This window comes from Orcinus orca, chromosome 17, assembly GCF_937001465.1.
Source record: "Orcinus orca chromosome 17, mOrcOrc1.1, whole genome shotgun sequence".
Lineage (NCBI taxonomy): Eukaryota > Metazoa > Chordata > Mammalia > Artiodactyla > Delphinidae > Orcinus > Orcinus orca.
Genome location: NC_064575.1, coordinates 55,420,857 through 55,437,859, shown reverse-complemented (window position 1 = coordinate 55,437,859; position 17,003 = coordinate 55,420,857). Strand labels below are relative to the sequence as shown.

The following is a 17,003-nucleotide window of genomic DNA, read 5'->3' as shown; positions in this document are numbered from 1 at the left end:
ATTTGCTCTTCTCTGCTTTGTTTTTCTCCATAGTAATTCTTTGCAAATGACAAGCTACTTAGTTACTTAATTATTGCTTTGATTCTCTTCCCCCACCAGAATGAAAAAAGCTCCAAGATGGTAAGAAGTTTTATCTTTTTTGTTCACTACTTTATTCCCAGAAACTACATCAGTGTTTCTTGCATAGTAGGCACTCAATATTTATTAAGTAAATAATGAATGCATGGACTGTTAGAACACACACACACTCACCGCAATGATAAACAATAATTTTTGAAGGGACAGTCCAATTGTATGTGAGAAAAGGAAAATCGTTCACTAATGTTACCTAATTTGTACAACCTTCCCATCTGAGCACAGATATGCCATTTAACACTGGTTTAGAGAGGAAGCTTCAGTTCCCCTTAACTGGTTCCATTCAATGTCCTGGATCCTGTAGATACATAGAAAACAAGACCCATTATAATATCCATCCAGCCGAAACTTTATCCTCTACCACCTTCATTTGCAGAAAAACCTGGTGAAAGTCTATTGTTAAACTTCTCATTTACTTTGGACACATCAAATTCTTTAGCAGAACGTTCTCTCCAGTGCTCCCCAAACTCTTCATCAGCTAAAGGGCTGTAAGAATTTATTTTTAAGTTGTCCAGAGAAAGCATTCCAGGTGTTAGGATGGAAGGAAGGTTCTTCTAGATGTGTGTAATTTGGCCACAGCTCTGTTTATGTCATGTATTTGAAATGTTAAGAGGCCTGGAGAGCTCACCTGCTGCAACCCGAGCAGGTGAATTACATGTCCTGAGGCCTGTGTGGCTTGGTGTAATTATACCAAGTTTGGTGTCAAGTTCCTCAATCTCTCGAAGCCTCTGTTTGCTCATCTACAAGGTTGAAATGGTAATACTATCTCAGTCCCTGCCAGGATTGGAGACGGTTCTTCGCCTAGACTGAGCCTCACTTTATTTCGTTTAGTGCAGAGAGTAGGAAATTGCAGGACTCCAGGAGCCAAGGCCAAGGATGTCTTCTTTCCCTTTATTTCCCATCCGAGAAAACGCTATGGAAATTCAGATATTACCCTCCCTGCTCCCATCTCTCTGCCAAAGTTGAACTACTTTGCCGTCTGGCAGTCCCAAGCCTCGAAACTGGAACAGTTTCCTTGGTCAGAGAGAAAGACCCAGAGGAGTTTGCCTGCAACACTCATACGACTTTGACACGATCTGGCAACTGCTTTGAAGGCAGAGGATGTTCTGGCCCTTTAATAGATTCCCAAGAGGAAATGCTGGACCAATGGAGACAGCCAGTCATATCTCTCTCCCATCGTTTGGGATATATTTATTTTTTGTTGCTCTGTTCTTTAATAGAGACATGGCAATCAAACTAGCATACTTTTAAACACAGAGACTTTTCCCAGGAAATTTGCAAACACTGCATGTTTTCTTTCTTACTACATATGGTCTATCTTCTGGGAAAGGACACAAGGATCTTTATAAGAAAAGCAACAATCGCTACAGCCTATTAACTCTGCATTCTAGAAAAAAGAAAAAAGTAGAAAAGAAAAAGAAATGACATGGTGAGTATGTGTGGTGGGGATGCTTAAAGCTCATGAAGAGGTTTTTAACCACAGGAGCTAAATAATAATCACGTGTTTCACAGGATCACTATAAGGGTTTAGTGATAGCAGTGTACGAATTCACAGCACAGTGCGTAAGCCCTCTGTGCTTAATAGGTGGTAGTGCCCTTCTGCCCCTTTTCCGTATATTCATATCAGAATGATGTCTAGTGAAGTTGAATACTTCACCAGCTCTCTAACATCTCTCACTGTCCCTAAAAAATGGGGAGAAACATGATGATGCCCTTTATTTAAAAAGCAAGCAAGAGTGGGGGTGAGGCAAGGGCTGTGGAAACAGGATTTGTTTTCTCTGTGGACTGGTTCCAATGCATGCACATGGTGTCACGTGGACAAGTTAGAAATGTAACTGGTGGAAATAGAGCTCTTAAGACATTTTTGCAACTATAGAAATGATTAAATGATTCTTTATTGATAGAGGAGCAATTAAATGAATTATGATACATCCCTACTTTAGAATACCGAACAGATGTTACCAAGAATGAGACAGAGCTTGATGTGGAAACTTGATCCTACTTAACACATATATGTATGACATATGTGTGATATGTTTGATATACATATATGGTTACACGTATACATAATATACACACACGGTATATGTATGCCTATATGCTTGTGGGATAACTGTGTTTACCTGAAAGGCCACAATTCAAGCAGTTAAATATAAAATATTTGATGAAAAATATTTGATGAAAATATATAAAATATTTGATGAAAGGAGAAAAGTGGATATTCACTTTTTATGCTGTGCGTGTGGCAGAAACATTTAATTCTCATTGACTCTTATTGGCTAGCCATATGCTTCTGCAGTTTTCCATTTTCCCATGCATTTCGGTGGAATTGTGTGACTGGTTCCTGCCCATGAAACGTGAGCAAAAGAGACATACATCACTTTCTGTCTGGGATACGTAAGGTGTGAGTCCTCCAAGCAATTTTCCTGCCACAAAATGGAAGCAGCCTGGATCACTAAGTCCCCACAGAGGACGGTTTGCTGGGTACTTAACTTGAACTAGAGATGCAGTGTGAGAGTGTGAGTGTGTGTACTGGGGGCAGGGGCTGATTGTGTAAAGCCACTGAGATTTAGGAGTTAATTAACGTAACATATTAGTTATCCATTGGACATAACCAATCTCCCCCACCCCTCCAAGCTTGGCAGCTAGAAGCAACAAATATTTATAAGCTCACTGGTCAGGAACTCAGGAGTAGTCCTCACTGAGGATCTCTCATGAGGCTGCAATCAAAGTGTTGGCCAAGGTGTAGACATCTCAAGGCTCTACTGGGGCAGGAGAATCTTCTTCCAAGCCCACTCATGTGGCTGTTGGCAAGTCTTAGCTCTGCGATGGCAGTTGGCCAGGGACATAAGTGGCCTCTCTATAGGGTTGCTTAAGGCAAGGCAACTTTCTTCCCTAGAGTGAGAGATTTAAGAGAGAGAGAGAGAGAGCACGATCCCAAGATGGAAATCACAGTCTTTTTATAACCTAATCTCCAAAGTTGTATCGCATTACTTATGCTTGTTCTATTTGTTTGAAGTGAGTCACTAAATCTAGCCCACACTCGGGAGGATGAGAATTTCAAGACTGTGACTACAGGCGGTGGTTCACTGGGGCCATCTCGGAGCCTGACGACCGCACACAGCATAGCCCAGTCTGCCCTGAACAATGCAGTATTCTCCTCCACCGCATGACATTTTTTTTAAGCATGAGTTACTTTTATAATATAAAAACCAAACATTAAAACCTTCTTCTATACCATGTTTAAAAAAAAAAAAAAAAAGCTACCCAGCTAGAATCTCAGTTCCTTTCCCTTTAAAAAAAATATAGTCACCTAGTGCGAGAGCCAGATGGTTAAGATTATCCACTTTGCAGCTCCTCAAAGTAGCTCATTACTCTCCAGTTCTTAAACACGCATCTTGGAAGTGACTCATTTTATCCCTGCTTCATTTGTACTTTTGTCACACTCAAGACATCTCCTCTGCTACCATCTAAACTATCGGGAGGTCTCCTGAGCATTTTCTCCAGAACAAAAACTTTCCATTTCCTAAGTGTTAATTGTATAATGCAGCAGCCACCGAAGTGAAAAAACGAAGTGAACCAGATAGTAGTTCCCTTCTAAAGTCAGATCCCCAAAGCTTACACCAAGCTTTGGAGTTGCTGCCCTTCGGTAATTAGCTTCAGATCTGCCCAGGGCTGCTACTGTATAGACACCTCACTGTTTACCCTCATCTGTACCACAGCTCTTCAAAATTCTAAGATAATAAGGCAACAGGGAGATTAAGCCAAACTAGAAGCTGTCAGCTCACCAAGCCAGTAGGATTTGGGTCAATCTTACAGGATTATCACTCATCTCAGGTAACTGTCGTTCTTGATGAAACAGGAAAGGAAGAAAGCAAGAAAGTGAGTATAATTACATAGTGAATGCCTTTAAATGAAAGGTAAGGATAAAAACTTCAAGAGTTTTCCTCCATATTTGGAAAGAGAGGACTAATAGGTCAAAGTCCAGAGACATCTTTGGTGAGAGAAAATTCTGAGGTTAAAATAAGGTGATATAGGAGACAGGATCTAGGAAATAAGATCAAATAGAATAGGAGGTCTTGGGGAGATAAGATTGGACCTTGATGGGGTCGTAGATTTCAACCTTCTAAGTAGTAGTCATCAAATCCCATCCATGCCATTTTGAGAGTGGACTTGCTTTGACCATTGTACTCTTTTTAAGAGCTGGGTAGGATTCAAGTGAATCCGTCAGCATGGTAAAGTTGGCAAGTGAGGATACATCATTTTTAATAGTTGCAGTTTGTAAAATAATGGGTCCTGTGGGAAGAGAGTGAGAAGTTTTTACCACAGCTGGGTAGTCCCTATAATTTCCTCGATTTTCCTCTAAAAATCCCACATCAGCAATGTAATTGTCTGCCTCACTGTCTCCCTTCCACCCCAGACGGAAGAGAGAGAGAGCGTTGAAGAGAATAATAATGTGACATTCAATAAAGTGTTCTCGGCAAAGCCCTGGGTCGGGCTGAGGAGTGGGTGGAATCCAAAGGAGAAGGGAATACAGCACCACTTTTGGGCGCCGTCCTGGATTTCAGGAGGCCAGAGCGCCTCAGCGGGGCTCCCCAGGGCTGGGAGAGGGCAGATTTACAGTGCTGGACTTGGTCACCATCCTTCTTTCAGAGCATCTTGCCTCATGTTTATTTTACTTACTGGCTTTCACTCAGGTTTCATTTGAAAGAGCTTGGAGGTAAAAAAGGAAAAACATTTTTTAAAGAGAAATTGTCTGGTGGAAAATCCATCAAAGATAGACATAGGAAAGGGGAACATATCAAAACTAAAACCAGTAACAGGCTCGTATTCTGATAACGGCTCAGGATCTTCCAGGAGACATAAAAGCAGTTCACCTGGGCTTTCTGTATTTGCGTTGGTCCCTCAGGTCTTTGTACTCAGTTACGGTTTATTATGGTAAAAGGATACAAAGCAAATTCAACAGGGGGTGAAATCCAGAGGACCCTAGTGCTAACTTCCCAGAGTCTCTCCCAGTGGAGTCCCCTGGGACATACTTAATTCTTCCAGCAATCAGTTGTGACAACCCCTGCAAAGTGTCATTGGTCAGGGAAGCTTGACTGAGTCGAGGGGTCTAGTGTCAGTCAGGTAGGCCTATAGTGCCTGTGGGACTAATGGCAGTCACTGAAGTTCCAGACCCCAGAAGGAAATTGTTTGTACAAAATATCTAGATGAGCTGGTACTGTGTGATTGAAAGCCCAGAGCACGCAAAACACTCTTATCAGTCAGCGCATTCCAAGAGCTCAATTCCCAGGAAGCAGCCAAGGGCCAGGCACGGAGCAGATCCTTCTTGGGAATGTGCAAGTTTTGAGCAACTTGGCGCTGCTCAGTTAACACTTTCCGGCTCACCGTCCTGTACAGCTTCCTCTGATAAAGACCGAAACGTAATCACATTGGCCACACTTAGTGCAGGGGAGTCTGGGAAGGGTAATATTTACTCCAGGTGAATATACACCCAGCTAAGGAACAGGAATGCTACTCTTAAAAAGTTGGGAAGAGACTTGGAGGCGCCACATGGACCACTTGAGATGAGCTGGAAAAGTGGAAGTAAGAGACAGATCAAAGTCAGGGAAATACTACTACTTGACCAATGACAATAAAAATAATACCATATTTTACGTCAACCAAGATGCCATTAATTATGACACGTTATGATTTTTTTTTTTTTTTCCGGACGCGCAGGCTCAGCAGCCATGGCTCACGGGCCCAGCCGCTCCGCGGCATGTGGGATCTTCCCCGACCGGGGCACGAACCCGTGTCCCCTGCATTGGCAGGCAGACTCTCAACCACTGCGCCACCAGGGAAGCCCACGTTATGATTTTAATACTGGTAAGAAAAGGGAGAAATGCTGGCAATTAAATAATGACATAATGCTTTCACTTTACCTATTTATCGAAAAGCATGAAACCCATAAACATAGCTCAGTGAATTTTCATGATGTGAACACACCCATGTAAACAATACTCTGACCAAGAGCTAGAATATTGCCAGATCCCTGGAAGACCCTTAGGCCTGTTCTCAGTGACTACCTCCCTCCAAAGGTAACCATTATCCTGGCTTCTAACAACATGGATAATGTTTAGTTAATTTTGAATTTTATACACATGGAATTGTACATTATGTGCTCTTTTGAGTCTGACTTTGTTTGCTCTACGTTATGTTGACAACATTCACCCATGTTATTGTACGTAGTTGTAATATGGTCATTCTCATTGCTGTACGGTACTCCATGCATGAATAGACCACATTATAATTATCCATTGCATTATGAATGGGTGTTCAGGCTATTTACAGTTTGGGGATACTACAAATAGTGCTGCTGTAAACATTCTTATATGCTTTATTTGATGGACATTTAGATGCATTTCTGTTGGGTACATAGAGTACCTAGAAGAAGAACCATGAAGTCAGAGTAGATAGGTAGCAGATATTGCCAAAATAGGTTCCAAAACGGTTGCACAACTTACAGCTCCACCAGCAGTGTGGAAGGATTCCAACTGCTCCACAACCTCACAATATGATATTGTCTTTTTTTTTTTTTTAACCATTCTGGTGAGGATGTAGTGTTATTGATCATCGTTTTAATTGCATTTTCCTGATGACTAATAAAGTTAAGTCTTTTTTGTATGTTTCTTGACCGTATGATATCCTAATCTGAGATATGGCCATGCTTTTGCCCATTCTTCCATTAGAATATCTGTCTTATTATTGATTTGTAGCTCTTTTATTATACGAAATACAGCCCTTTGCCAGATACTCATAGGGTAAATATTTTCTCCCACCTTATAACTTGCTTTGTCATTCTTCTAATGCTTTGTCTTGCTGAAGAAAAGTTCTTAACGTTAATGTAGTCCAAAGTATTTATATTTTTCTTTAGAACTAGAGCCTTTGAGGTCCTGCTTAATAAGTATTTCCCCAACCCAAGCTCATGAAGATGGTCTCCTGTGATATCTTTCAGTAGTTGCATTGTTTTATCTCTCACACAGATGCCACAAGGCATCTGAGGTTGATTTGGGTGATAGACAGAGGAATGTGGACATCCCAGTGACCAATGCTCACATCCAATTGATTCAGAGCATTTTTTTAAAAGACCATCACTTTCCCACTGTACTGCAATGTCACCTTGTCATAATCATCATTTAAAAATTGTTTTGTTATTGAAAGAGCTCTTCTAGAATTATGTTTGATAAAACCTATTACATATCACTGTTTGCATTTAAACAACATGCAAAAGGAAAACAAAAGCAAAATAAATAGATTAAAATATTCCTAAAACTTTCACTCATTCAGACTATGACTATTTGACTTTTCAACTTTTCAACTCAGCCGTTGATGACTGTTCTTCCAGAAAACGTGGTCCTCTGCCATCAAGAACGCTGGCAATGCAGCAAAAGGATGCTCCATTGTTGCCCCAGGATTTTCTGCACACTTTTACTTCAATGTGCAGAAAATGACATTAAACCATGTTAGCCAAAGCCACGGGGATTTTAAGATACATCCTGATTTCAGAATTGTTAAAATGTGAAAACATGGGTGGTTTAAAAATCAAAGAAGTATAGTTTTTGTCTTGGGTCAGGCTACCATAAACCTGAAACAGACATTCCAGTGCATGTGAGGAAGTACTTTATGGAGGAAGTGCTTTTTAGGGAGAAAAAATATCCCATAAGGAAGGGAGAGAAGCAGGATGGGAAAGGGAATGAGCTAAGCAAGAATGTGATCTCGAGAGATCACATGGCCTGCTCCATGCTGGGAAGTGAAGGAGGGCAAAGGGGGCGGGGATGGCCTGTAGCCTTTTGTAACCCATGTCAGTCAATCACTGGCTGCCAGCAGCAGAGAGCAGGGTGTGTTGCAATCTCCCCTTCGAGTTTCCTCTCTCTTGACAAGAGCAAGTCTTTAAAAAAGGGATTAATTGTGATCTTTCAGCATTAACACTGAAAACAGCTGGAGGATGGATACATGGTAAAAGGAGTATAGGCTGGGCACCAGTAGTGTTCACTACAGTCATAATACCTAAAATTAACTGAGCACTTACTATGTACATAACAGGCACTCTCCTCCTCGCCTTTTTTTAAAATAAATAAATTTATTTATTTATTTTTGGCTGCATTCCGTCTTTGTTGCTGCATGCGGGCTTCCTCTAGTTGAGAGAATCTAGTTGCAGCGAGCAGGGGCTACTCTTCGTTGCGGTTGTGCAGGCTTCTCATTGCAGTGGCTTCTCTTGTTGCGGAGCACGGTTTCTAGGCGGGCGGGTTTCAGTACTTTGGGCACGCAGGCTCAGTAGTTGTGGTTTGCGGGCTTAGTTGCTCCGCGGCATGTGGGATCTTCCTGCACCAGGGATTGAACCCATGTCCCCTGCATTGGCAGGCGGATTCTTAACCACTGTGCCACCAGGCAAGTCCCACACTCTCCCCTTTTAACCAATGAGGTAACTGGAGTTTGGAGAGGCCAAAGGTGATGATAAATGCCCACCGTTAAAGGTACGTGGTGAAGTACCAGGGTCACACAGGTAGCCAATGGCAGAGTTGAACACAGGCAGTTTGATTCCAAGGCCCTTGCTGTTCATTTCTATACTGTATTACTTCTAAATAAACTCAAACACGCAGATAATCAAGTGCAGTATTTACATGGTGGAAAGGAGAAGCCCCTTGGGTACTCAGAACTGGCCAAATAAGCAAGACAGAAAGATTAAATACGATTTTAAAAAGCTGATTGTTTCTCCAAAGTCACAATTTTGTTTTGTTCTCAATCCTGTTTTCTTTAGATTTCCAGACAGATTCTCATCTCATCTTTGAAGCCAAGGGAGATTGATAAAAGTAATTACTACTTTACCAAGTACCTTTAATTGTAAGCATTTATCATCGCCTTGGGTTTAGCCCTCTTGGAGAGTTATGAGTTGCCCTCCAGTGTTTTCCACGTAGAAGGAGCAGTTAAGGCTTTGTCTTGGGATCATGGAAGATCTTTGCAATTCACGTGACTGATTTCCTTACTGTGGCAATGATTACTTTGGTTGTTTGTAATTTTAGTTTTCATGAGTTCCCTTTGACATTCGAAACCATTTTCTTCCTACATTTCTTCAACAGCTTTAAATGACATTTCATAGGCACAGACAGAAGAAAGCTAAGAATCACCTTTGTGTTTATTTGATGGACTTGCGCTCAACAGAAGCACACAAGTTGGGTCTTTACAAAACTGCTTAGTCTCATATTAAAACATTCATCTCATTTTTTGGCCTCAACCATTGCCGATTCATCTCCCTTCTTTCCCGTCCCTCCCTTCCCTCCATAACCTCACCTGGAAAAAGGAGGCAGCACTTTAAAGTGACAAGCCTCATGTAAACCAAGTCAACATATAAATCTGTAGCCTAAAATACAAACCAGTGACCGAAGAGGCTTGCATTAGCATCCCCAGATCAATTCCGGGATACCCCAGGCTTCTCTTACAATGAGCAATGCTAGCCCAGGATTATCAGGGCTGTCCAGGGATTGTACTAAAGCCCAAGGTAGCTCTTCTGGTTACAGCTGGTAAAGATCCAGGCCCTTGGAACTAAGTTCATGCTTCACAGCTGAGCCAACTGCTAAGCAATCTAAAACCCCCAATGTTTCCTTGATAGCACATATCAGAGGGGAAAAAATGGTGCTAAATGTTGGCAGGAATGAGCACTGACAGTTGTCTGCGGGCAGAGTTTCATAAAAGCCAAGGCACTCTGAGGACAAAACTGATCTCCATCTTGAAAATTCTGTTTGGCCTTCAAATTGCAAGTAAGACATCTAGAGAAATGTAACAGCCCGCATTTGTGCCTCAGTGCCTGCCGTCCAGCATTTTTCACCATGCTGAGAAAGAGCCAGGGTCGGGGCAGGAGGGGTTGTTGTCTGCAGGACAGCTCAAGGTAAGGATCAGAGGAGATAAGGCTGATCTCCAGTATCTGCTCACTTCCTCTTTTTAAGTGATTCTTTTCTTTATGCAGCCAGTGCCTCTAATTCTCAAGGGTCACCTGGTACTCTGGACCTCAGAAAAGAAAGGGGGAAACCCTTTCTTTTGTGTGACAGTTCAAAGAGATTTGAGCAGAAGTTAATGCCTCAATATAAAGAAATAGAATCCCTAATGGTGGTTTGGGGGGCAACAATGGCTGAACTTTTGGAGAGTAGAGGGGCCTTCAGGGTTCACACTTATGATGCCATACGGTCAACACCCGTCACAAGAAAAACTCTGCTGATCTAGAAATTAATGGAGGTGAAGACTTTTAAGGAGTCTGAAATCCTCATCTCCTACTCATACTTCTGTGTTTTTCCAGCTGCTGCTGCTGTTTCTTAATCTTGGCGTGAAGGAAGGTATCTGAAGGTTGGATTCCCTAGTTGATGAATGTAGGCCCATAAGAGTACGAGGATTTGCTTCCGGGTGTAAGGAAATGGAGCAGTGCTGAATTTTTTCATGGAGATTCAAATGAATCTAAGTGTCTTTGTTTTGTAAGCTAATAAACGAATCCCCTTAATCCTGGAATAAATGATTCCAATATTTATAGAGCATTAACAAAATGCCTTTTCAAATATTTTCTCATTTATCTTTCCATAACTCCTTGAAATAGAATGACCTGTGTGTCACCATCCCCACGTAGAGATTAACTGACAGGCCCACACCTATGTAAGAGTTAGTGGATGAGTCAGGGTACAGCTCAGTCTTCTGGCTTCAAGCCTGCAGTCCTTCCGCCAAATCTCTCTGATTTGTAGGGTAACATAAGGACTCAATATTTGTGCTTCTAGCTGTGATTCTGAGATTTGAGCACATACTGAAATCTGTGACAACAGTTACTTCATCTTCTGTTTTTATGAGCTTGGTTTTAGAGATTGGTTTGTCGACCAGTCTATTCAACTAATTTCATGGGTCTCCACAGTTTTTCTTCCTAGAGCTATTGGTTTTTGCCTCAGTTGGCTCAATTGATTCCCCCTGTCTTCTGTTAAAACACAAAGATGAATGATCTCTTCCACCTGGGAAAGCAGTAAGGCGAGACGTTGAAATGACACAAATGAGATAGAGCAAGGGGAAAACAAGACAAAAAATCTTTTTTTATTACCTACAACTCAAAGGAGACTGCTTTTATGATAAAACTACTCTGAATAGCTTCTTTAAAATCCTAGTGAACAACAGTGAGAGATTATTTTAGTGAAAGGGCCATTTTGAAGAATTCAAGAGCAGACATGAAAAACGGAGTCAAATCCAAGTAAAAATATGGTTGTTATGGGCAGTAAGCTGGATAAGCCATCCTCTCCTTCCTGGAAATCCTGACTTAGCTAATGGTTAGTAATAGAAAACAAGCGTATTCTGTGCTTCATCAGTAGAATGGGTGCTTCACAAACAGAAAAGAGAAACATCCCCACCCTCAGAGACAATGAACCAGAAAGTAATGAATAATTCAATCTGATAGTGTGTTACTGCTGTGGAAGAAGAAAAAGCAGAGCAAGACATGAGGAATCAGGAGTGCTAGTATTTACGGCTTGCAATTTTAAACAGGGTGATGGGGTAGGCCTCAGTAGGGGAGTGATACTTAAGCGAAGACTTGAAGGTGTGATGGTTAGCCAGGAAAAGCCAGTGCAAAGGCCCTGAGGCAGGTTTGAAGAAGAGCAAGGAGGCCAGTGTGGCTGGAACAGAGAGAGCAGGGGGAGGTGGAACAGCAGGTGAGGTTCAAGAGGAAATGAAACCTGCCTTTGCCGGGCCTCAGAAGCCATTGCAAGGATTTGGGCTCTCACTCGGTGAGACCCACGCCTACATGTTTCTGAGGAGACAAGAGGCGCAATTGCCCCGGATCACTCTAGTGGCTGTGTTAAGAATACCAGGGAGAAAGGATGAAACTGGGGAGACTGGTTTGGAGAACACTTAATGAATTCTTAATGTTTTCTTTTGTAGTCTAGATATTGCTGATACAACAAGTTTTTATTACTCCCTTTTACAAATTTTTCAAAAATGGTCTAACATCTGCCTTAGAATGTGGAGATATTTGGAATCCACTGTTCTCAGCTTTGAGACTTCAGACAAAACCCAAGACAGGAAAAGTCCCATTTTAACCCCCTGGTCCACTCACCTTATGTTGCTGGAAAGGGCTTCCCCTCTGGGGCCTGGCTATCCCAAGGGGCATTGCCCCTAATGTGTGCCAGCTGCCGGGGTAACCAGGTGATTTCAGAGTCAGCAAATCTCACTCTACGCAGGCCATAATCACCAAGGCCCTAATTGCATCTCACTTGTTGCCTATTGGATACCAGGAGCTGTGCTAAGGATATTTAAACACCTCACTCACCAAAAAAAACCCAAAAAAAACCCCTGATCTTTAAGAGACCATGGTCTAGTAGGAAAAAAACAGACCTGTAAGTAATAACTACTGTAGCAGGGAGAATGATGGGTCTGTCAAGCGGTGGATGAACCAAGTGCTACGGGAACAGAAGGTGGGGTGTTTCACTCCGCCTAGCTGACAGAAGAGGACTCCTCAGAAGAGGCAGCATTTGAGCTCTGCCTTGGACGTTCCACTGGGTTTAGACAAGTGGATGTGGGGAAACATATTCCAAGAAAAGGAAACAGTTTGACCTGAAGCATGACGGCTGGCCATTGGAGAGCATGTTCAAGGGGAGGGGTCTCATGGGGCTGCCTTGTTATCAAGACAAGGGCTGAGATGTGATGAAAGGTAAGGGGTCACAGGATGGGGGGTGGGACTGGGAAGTGTGCTGGGTGAAGGTCGCTAGGGGAATGGATGCGATGCCAGCAGTGGGGAACCAGCAGCAATATTTAGGCTGGAGAGTGATAGAATCGTATCTCAGATTTTAGGAAACGATCTGGAAAGTGAATAGGAAAGGGGAAAGAATCCCAGAATGGCATCGTTTAAGATAAGCGATAACAGGAGACCATGCTGGGGCGGTGACCCAAGATGGGGAAAGGAGGGGACAGAGTCAAGGGACATTTTGCAGGTAGAATATAAAAAAGCTCAAGTATGATCATCATGTAAATGACAGAGAAAAGAAGAGATAAAAATATGCAAAAAAGTTGCAGTGACACCACTAACAAGCTAATAAACCCTAGGGAGGGAGGTCAAGGTTGATGATCATGGTTTTCTGCCTATTAATACTATTTTCTTCTCTTAACAAATGCTTATTACTGTGCAATGTTTCTGTACCACAAACATATCGTGCTACCAGACCTTGAATGTAAGAAACCAGATCAGTAGGCAAGCAGAAAGAAAAGGCAAAACTGGGAAGGTGTGGGCAGGTCAGAGGCCACATCCCCAGAAATCGGTTACGCTCTCAAGCACTTCTAGAGATGTCCTAGGCAAGCAAGGCGGGAGTCCAGAGTCTGTAGGACCCAGCTGAGCACGTGGAAATGTTGCTCTGGGATCTCAGGACAATGGCCCTGTGCCCCTGTTTTGTTCCATGCTGCCCACGGAGGATGGAGAGCCCTGGTCAGTGGGTGTTTGTGGCAGCAGAAAGGTCGGAGCCTGGGATGGTCTCTACCATTGCCTGCGGGCTATCCCTGCTCCTAAGAAAGATACTTTCTACCAGACTTGCTCTTCCACATAAATCATATTTTGTCATGCAGTGACAAAAATATTCCATTTTGAATATTTTAAAACATATCAGCACATGCGGAAAATACAATACTGCGTTTTAATTACAGGGCAGCAACTTCCCCTGATAATGGGCCCTAGAGAACACAGGGAAGAAAGCATTCAGGCCGTGGAATTCCCTTACTGCCCCTCTTTGTTTTTTCTTGTCTTTGGAGAGAGAGGTGGAGGAGACAGAGAGAGGAAGAAGCGTTTCAGGGAGAGAAAGATGTGGGCAGATTAAAAGGAGGGTGGGAAGGCCAATGGGGAAAGAGCCAGGAAGATGCTGAGGCCAATTAAAATGCCTCAGAGCAAATTCTGCATGAAAATTAGGAAGGAAGGAAGGAAGGAAGGAAGGAAGAAGGAAGGAAGGGAGGGAGGGAGGGAAGGAAGGAAAGGTGGAAGAAATAACATAACATATAACATAACATAACAAGATGAGAAGTAGGGGTGTGGACCAAGCTCAAAACCGAACTGCAATTATACGTTTCCGTTCCACATGAGGCTGACCTCTAGGTCTACCTAGAGCGAGTGACAGAGGTAGAAACTGCATTTCATTTTGAATGAACTGTGCCTGGAATTAGGCAAGACAGATGTTGCCTTATTTATTGCCTGATTTTAGCAATTTCAAGCCAGAATTTCCACTGCACATCTGCCTCCCTTTTCTCCATTAGTTTAGAAGCATCAGCTTGCTCTTCTGCCACCTCGTCCTCTCCTCCTGTTTCCCCGAGCCCTTCTCTCAGCCTTCAGGCTGATTCCTGTGTCCCGGGTGCAGTCCATTTCTGGACCATTTGTGTGGCAGAAAGAGCAGCAGACACGTCAAGATCACAGTCCTTGTTTACTCTCTGTCTTTCCATCATCGCCAGTAGCTTGAGATGCCAGCTTTGTGTTTTGGACATAGAACAACTAGCAGATGTGGTTATGCCTGTATGACTTTCTCACCGAGGTTCCAGAAGGTTGAGACTCTGGGGTTCTTACAGATCTGTGGACAACTCCCAGGAGCCTATGCTGGGAGCAGGTAGTTTCTCTGCAGCCGGAATGCCCGCTGGTACAAGACTTGTTAAGTTGTGGCCACTTCCTTCATTTGTCTTGGCCTGATCGCCTCTCCGGTAAGAGAGGAGATAATGGCGCCAAGGCTCTTTTTAGGATCAGATGGGGTAGAGTATGAGGAAGTGCTGTGTAAACTATAAATGCTCAACAAGGGATTTTTCATTTGTGTTTCAGGAAAGCGTGGGATTCCTCAGGAGAGCCTCAGCGGATGAGGAGAAATGACCGGTCTGCCTTCCTAGCAGCCCACCCCCAGCTCAACCAGAGAAGGTTAGCTTCTGTTAGAGTTTTGCATACAATTTAATTCACAAAAAAGCATTCAGTAACCTTAAAAACTGGAAAACTGTTCCACTCCACAAATTATTTCTTTACTCCTACTTTTTCCAGCAGTCTATCCTTGGTTAAGACAAAGCCTTCCCTCACTCCTGCCCTGGCTTTTTTTTTTTTTTTAAACATCTTTATTGGAGTATAATTGCTTTACAATGTTGTGTTAGTTTCTGCTTTATAACAAAGTGAATCAGCTATACGTATACATATATCCCCATACCTCCTCCCGCTTGCGTTTCCCTCTCACCCTCCCTATCCCACCCCTCTAGGTGGACACCCTGTGCTATGCTGCTGCTTCCTACTAGCTATCTGTTTTACATTTGGTTGTATATATAAGTCCATGCCACTCTCTCACTTCATCTCAGCTTACCCTTCCCCCTCCCCATGTCCTCAAGTCCATTCTCTACACCTGCATCTCTATTCCTGTCCTGACCCTAGGTTCTTCAGAACCTTTTTTTTTTTTTGAGATTCCATATATATGTGTTAGCATACGGTATTTTTCTCTTTCTGACTTACTTCACTCTGTATGACAGACTCTAGGTCCATCCACCTCACTACAAATAACTCAATTTTGTTTCTTTTTATGGCTGAGTAATATTCCATTGTATATATGTGCCACATCTTCTTTATCCATTCATCTGTCGGTGGACACTTAGGTTGCTTCCATGTCCTGGCTATTGTAAAATAGAGCTGCAATGAACATTGTGGTACATGACTCTTTTTGAATTTTGGTTTTCTCAGGGTATACGCCCAGTAGTGGGATTGCTGGGTTGTATGGTAGTTCTATTTGTAGTTTTTTAAGGAACCTCCATACTGTTCTCCATAGTGGCTGTATCAATTCACATTCCCACCAGCAGTGCAAGAGGGTTCCCTTTTCTCCACATACTCTCCAGCATTTGTTGTTTGTAGATTTTTTGTTGATGGCCATCCTGACCAGTGTGAAGTGATACCTCATTGCAGTTTTGATTTGCATTTCTCTAACGATTAGTGACGCTGAGCATTCTTTCATGTGTTTGTTGGCAATCTGTATGTCTTCTTTGGAGAAATGTCTGTTTAGGTGTTCTGCCCATTTTTGGATTGGGTTGTTTGTTTTTTTGATATTGAGCTGCATGAGTTGCTTGTAAATTTTGGAGATTAATCCTTTGTCAGTTGCTTCATCTGCAAATATTTTCTCCCATTCTGAGGGTTGTCTTTTCATCTTGTTTATGGTTTCCTTTGCTGTGCAAAACTTTGAAGTTTCATTAGGTCCCATTTGTTTATTTTTGTTTTTATTTCCATTTCTCTAGGAGGTGGGTCAAAAAGGATCTTGCTGTGATTTATGTCATAGAGTGTTCTGCCTATGTTTTCCTCTAAGAGTTTGATGGTGTCTGGCCTTACATTTAGGTCTTTAATCCATTTTGAGTTTATTTCTGTGTATGGTGTTAGGAAGTGTTCTAATTTCATTCTTTTACATGTAGCTGTCCAGTTTTCCCAGCACCACTTATTGAAGAGGCTGTCTTTTCTCCATTGTATCTTCTTGCCTCCTTTATCAAAGATAAGTTCACCATATGTGCGTGGGTTTATCTCTGAGCTTTCTATCCTGTTCCATTGATCTATATTTCTGTTTTTGTGCCAGTACCATAATGTCTAGATTACTGTAGCTTTGTAGTATAGTCTGAAGTCAGGGAGCCTGATTCCTCCAGCTCTGTTTTTCTTTCTCAAGATTGCTTTTGTTATTCAGGGTCTTTTGTGTGTCCACACAAATTGTGAAATTTTTTGTTCCTGTTCTGTGGAAAATGCCATTGGTAGTTTGATTTGTTGCCAGGTATTTTTTGATTTCCTCTTTGATTTCTTCAGTGATCTCTTGTTTAGCCTCCATGTGTTTGTATTCTTTACAGAT

General features: G+C 42.4%; 1 long non-coding RNA gene across 1 annotated transcript; it reads left to right on the top strand.

Moving 5' to 3' along the window:
- The first annotated feature begins 1,078 nt into the window (after window positions 1-1,078).
- On the top strand, window positions 1,079-15,247 carry LOC125961723 (uncharacterized). Its single transcript, XR_007472651.1, has 2 exons — window positions 1,079-1,564; window positions 14,975-15,247. It is a non-coding gene; the product is annotated as an uncharacterized LOC125961723 (long non-coding RNA).
- The last annotated feature ends 1,756 nt before the right edge of the window (window positions 15,248-17,003 follow it).